The following is a 6097-nucleotide window of genomic DNA, read 5'->3' as shown; positions in this document are numbered from 1 at the left end:
TCTAGAAGAGTACTTATCATGTACAATCCTTAGGGGGATGGAGAAAGTCATTACCCACCTCATTTATTGTGTTCACTGCTTCAGCTGAGCCAGGGAGCACATGTGAGTCAGTATTTGTAATGAATTTTATAGAATGGGTGCGAGGTTCTTGTTATGTAAACACCTTGCCAGAAAAATATAGTATAAAACATTTTTGCAATTATCTTCAGAACTTTTTTAGCATTTAACTACCTATGCTATTTTATACTAAACACATTCAATTCATATTTTGCCAAATACATGGGAAGTTAGTTGTCTTGTCAGTTCTCAAGTATTTGCAACTAAATATGGGGGGTGGAGGTGGGGAAGTGAAAAGAACTACAACAGAACTATTTTATGATATTAAATTTTCTTTGTTTCTAAATTAATATCATTGTCAATATTTTAAATAACAGGATAATGATTCCATGCCTTTCTTAAAAAACTTCATTATGTTCGAAGTCTAGCATACCATATGCAAAATGCCATCCAGCATTTTTAATAAGCACAATTTTTCTACTGTTAAAAAGAATAACTGGTGGCCACTTGTAATAATAAAGACTTTTTAGACTTAAGTTGATCCCACAAAGTAATTGCTGTAGGAACTAAAGAAGAGTGTTAGGGGAAAAGATGCTGAGGACATAAAAGACAAAACAGTATTCATGCTGTTTTAAGCAATTAGTCATTAAGAGATTTTTGTACTTTTGTTCAATGGAGTTACCAGTATTAGGATCTTTGAAATAATGTGATGACAGGAGAGTTGTGTGATCGTTTTACTTTCTGCTGTTTGAAAGGATATTGTGTACAAGTCAGCCTACTGTAATGTAATTTTGCTATTGTTTTTGGCTAATTCCTTTTTGGGAAATGCCATTTTTCAAGTCATATTTTTTATCAGTTGCTCTGAATGTATATGTTTAAGTTTCTGAATTAAAATATTAATATAAGTGGATTTAAAGTAACTGGAAAATTTTGTTGGTTTTTCTGAAATTTACTTTACCTAAATTTAATTACTACCAGGTTGTGCAAAAGCAGAGATTTTTATATCATTAAATAATCTGTTATTCTCTTAAGTTATCAATATTTATTACAAGAATATTCTCTCTCCTCCCAGCCATTCTGCCTCCTATTCATAACATCAAGCCCGTACAAATTTGAAACTGTAATAACACGGTATATTCTGAAATTTTAAAGCATCGATATTCTTAAATTGAGCTATTAGAAAAAATAAGAAAATGAGCATATTACTTTGTAAAACTATCCAAGCAGAAAGTAAAGTTACACAAATCTAATAACGTTAGTTTTCTCACATTGTTCACCAAGAAAATACTTTTGATAATTGATTAAATTATTATTGTATTTAAAGAGAGATGTAAAACACTAAACCATTTTCTAGTACCTTTAAAAATAATAAAATTAACTGGCTAACAACCTAACTACTCAAAATTGACCTGAGCAAGAATTTTGATTAAGCTAAATGTTTTAAAATCACTCTTAACATTTAAATCACTCTTACATAATGGTTTTGGATTTATATAAGTAATGTATGCCTGTATTTAACATTTAATCTCACTTCTTCATAAACATGTTTAAGATAGGGGAAAGGGGCCTACCTGGTGGCACAGGGGTTAAAGACAGCACTATCAAGCTCTCACTAGCCACTGCAGCATGAGTTCTATCCTCCACTGGCCACAAGCAACATACATTGCACAGTAGACCTCTCCTGTCTTGCCCACTGCTCCCATCAGCAGTGTATTTCAGTAGATTCGCCTGTTCTGCTCTCCACTCTGGTGAATCCTCTCACTCCCTGCACCTCTGGTCTCTACTCCAGTTCTTGTATGCGTAAATTAATAAATCTTTAAAAAAAAAATAAGGGAAGAAGAAGGAAATACGTAGTTTTGACACAATGACCTTTTATTATATAGGTTGCCAATTTAATTTGGTTATACCGGGGCCTCCCTGGTGGTGCAGCGGGTTGAGCGCTGCGCTGTGAAGCTGTTCACAGCCTCTGCAGTGGGGGTTTGATCCTGGCCAGCCGTGAGGATCCCACATGGCGCAGCAGACCTCTCCTGTCTCGCCCACTGCTCCCCTCATCCCTTCTTTTCCGCCAAATTTTATTAAAGTGACTAAAGAAGTAGAAAGAAACTTTAATAAATAAAAAATAGTAGCATCAACAGGACAACAAATTTAGAAGTTAGGAGGTAGGCCGGAGTAAATGATGAAGTGCTCGTTAGTGCCATTATGAGCAAACCACATAAGGTGAGTGAAACAGAAACATGGGAGTCTTGTTCTCAGCAGTGAGGCCTAATAACAAAGGTTAACCCCTAGAGTGGGTGAAAAGAAAGGGTTAGGTGGGGTAGGAGAGGAGCGTACAAATGGGTAAGCTAAAGAGATTTTGTTTCTCCCACAGTGAAGGAGAGTGATATACTACTATGTGGTGGACTCTGTACAAACTAGATGCTGACTGTCAACCCTTGCTCAGTAAAATCAACTGTAGGGCTTTTAAACATGCAGATACTTACACCAGAATCTAGAGGGTAAAACTGGACATTGGTATTTTTAAAGTTTTCTCAATGAGAGTCTGGCCAGGTAACACAAGAATGAAAACACTGGGCTCACCCAAATAAAGGCAATGGTTCCTAAATGACCAGCCAAGGATGAGTATGCTTCAAGGACACAACAGAGGGGTAGAAGAAACTGCAATTGTGCCTGGAGTTTTACCAGGGCAGTGCAGTCAGAGGGAGGCGCAGCTGCTGAATGGAGCCATCGCTTTTGTTGGCTCAAGGACTCATGCCCACACTGGGGCCTTTAGAACCTGGAGACTATCTGCAAGGGGGGCATGCAGTTGCAGGACAGAGGAATTATCTCTGGAGAGCTATAAAGTAGGTATATGGGGACCCATGTAGTACACCAGAGTAGTAGATCTTTGCTTCCAAAGGCATATGCCAGAGAGTAACAAGGCAGCCAGAGCTGGAGAGTGAAACACCCTGTCCTACTAAATAGGGGTGCTTGAGGAGTGTAGACAATCTTTGCGACTGCTGGTGCTAGGGCTGAGGGTGACTCTCAGCTTAAGTTTGGGGCACCCAGGTGTGAGTGTCTGGACCCTGATGGGGGAGGCTGGATGGGCCGCTCTCTATACAGAAGAGGCTATTGTCTGCAGTTTGTGGCTGGGTTATGTGAAATAACTCCCACACCACCACCTGAGGCCTAAGCCAAGATAACTAAATGGCATACTGCCATCAATCAGAGTTCAAAGCACTTGGATGTAGCAGCAGGTGCAAGCACCCCAGGGCAAGGCTCTGTACTCCAAAGGTGAAGCAAATAAACCCCCACCCATTACCTTATCCCAACCGTAGTCTCCTATCCTCTTGGTGCTACAACTATTAATTGGTTGCAGAAACCACATACCAGAGCTGAGAGGTTGAAACTAGCATGAGATTATTTGGGTCAATTTGAGGAATGGTACTAAGGAAGGGGGTTAGTATGGATCCTCCCTCTCATCCCCCAACTCAGCTGCCACCAGCTCATCTCCTCCACTCCTAGCTGCCACCAGCATCTTAGGAGACTTGAACTTTTGGTACTAACTAGAAACAACCTAGTACTCCACTTCCTTGGCTCCTATCTCCTACCCCCTGTTGTGCTGGTCATCTGAACAAGTTCAAAAGCACTGGTGTATATGAAGAAATAGATTCTGTAAGTAATCTATGCTGATATCATGCATGTATATCCTGCATACAAGGCCAATTCATCAAGACAAGAAAAGAAAGCTTATCTTAGCCCATAAAAACTTAAAGTAAAGAGACAGAGAAACGCATCAAAAATGACAGAACAAAAAAATCCCAAAAGGAGTCTCAATTTAGCAGAACTGCATAAACTGTGTGATGAGCACAGTTTAATCATGGTTGTTGAAATAAGACAAACAGATGAACAAAGACAGAAATACAATAAAGATAAATGCAAAAATGCTTCCAAAAGAATTAATGGACCTAAAAATTAGAATAACAGCTGAAAAATATGATGGAAGTTCTCAACAGACATATGCAACCGGATGATAGAATCAGAGTTTGCATTTAAAGTTATTATTTCTTTGAATAAATGTTTGATGCCTTTCATCTCCTTATGGGACCCCTGTGATATAAATTCCCTTTACTATTCCAAAGAGCTCTTAGACTGCTTTATATTTTTCTCTTTACTGATATGTTCTCTATCACTGTACATGCACTCTCTGATTGTATCATCAGGTTGCATATGTCTATTGAGACCTTTCATCATATTTTTCAGCTGTTATTCTAATGTTTAGGTCCATTAATTCTTTTGGAAGCATTTTTGCATTTATCTTTATTGTATTTCTGCCTTTGTTCCTCTGTTTGTCTTATTTCAACAACCATGATTAAACTGTTACTCATCACACAGGTTGTGCAGTTCTGCTAAGACTCTTCCTATTCTGGGAAAGGAATCAGACATTCTGACCCAAGAGGCCCAAAGAATCCCACACAAAATAATACTAAACAGACACATTGCAAGACACAAATTGAAATCTAGCAATAAGGATACCAAAAGCAACCATCACAAACAAACATCAGTATAACCTACTAATAAAAATTGATAGAGGTAACACATAAGACAAAGGAAGAAAAACCCAAACAAAATATAAAAGGAAGATATCAAAAGGAAAAAAAAACCAAACTCAGGGCCTCCCCAGTGGCGCAGCAGGTTGAGCACAGTGCTGTGAAGCTTTCCGCCACCACTGCAGTGTGGGTTCAATTCCCAGCTGGCCAGGGAGATACCCACATGGCACAGCAGACCTCTCCTGACTCGCCCGCTACTCCCCTCAGCAGTGTATTTCAGCTGATCCGCTGTTCTGATCCCCACTCTGTCTCTGGTGAATCCTCTCACCCTTCCGCGCCTCTGGCCTGTACTCCAGCTCTTACATAAATAAATAAATCTTTTTTTTAAAAAAGGAATTCAAATAAATGCAGCACATAGATTTCAATAATCACCTTAAATGCAAATGACTTGAACTCACCAATTAAAATATACAGAGTGGCTGAATGGATTAGAAAACCTTCTGCTATTTATAGGAAACTCATGATTAAAAATACTATTAGCAGTAAATTAACTTTAATGAAATGAGCATACTTCTAGAAAGACAACGTAGTAGTATACCTGATAATTTGGGAGGAAGTGCAGATAATTTTCTAACGTTGGTCAAGAAAAAAATTTAAATATTAAAGTTGCATAGTAATGGAAGAACTAAAACTGAGAAAAACTAGGGGAAGGAGTGTATCACTGTAAATGATCAAAATTTTCATCTTTTACGAAGATAGCACTTTCATATAAATAACATTACAGAGGTGCAGACTGGTATTTGGAATTATGAGTAACCAGAACAACTGAAGCCTGAAAAGTGAAGTGGCTAGTTTGAGAGAGGAAATTAAAGTGCGAGGACAGGAAGTGAGATTTGCTTTCCTTCTGTTTACCCTTCTCACTGATATTTCTATTTCTATATTATTATTTAGATAATTTTAAAATAGAGAACTGAATTTTCTATAGATATTTTGAGGAAAGGAACAAAACACCATGAACCAGACTTCATAGTCCCAGAGCTCAGAGAGTTTGACTAAGATTCAAACTCAGTTTGATCTCATAACTATTATATTACACTGTTTTCCATTTTAGTTAATTGTTGAGTGCTTACTGTGTTAGAGGTACTATAAGCATTTTACGTGAATTTACTTCTTCAGTCCTCACTACAACTTAATGAGGTAAGTGCTATCATTTCCATTTTTGCAGATCAGAAACTCCGGTATCAGATATTAAGCCACTTTCTTAAGAAGTGGCAGACACCTCATTTGAATATTGCATACTCTGACTCCAGAGCCCTCATTCTTAGTTAGCCTATCATTTTGAAATCTCAAGAACAAAATTTCAAGAAGCTAATAATTAGTTTGAATAAATCTATAAAATTTCAAATAGCGAGTGTGGACTCAGTATCTGCTATTCCAAAACTCATTTTGAATACTTCATATCCAGAAAGAGTCCACAGTTTCATCCTTTTACCATATGAATATAGACCGCTTGG

The sequence above is a fragment of the Talpa occidentalis genome, unplaced genomic scaffold (genome assembly GCF_014898055.3).
Source record: "Talpa occidentalis isolate TD23 unplaced genomic scaffold, MPIMG_talOcc4v2.1 talOcc4.8, whole genome shotgun sequence".
In the NCBI taxonomy this organism is placed as follows: Eukaryota; Metazoa; Chordata; class Mammalia; order Eulipotyphla; family Talpidae; genus Talpa; species Talpa occidentalis.
This window is presented reverse-complemented; position numbering follows the sequence as displayed.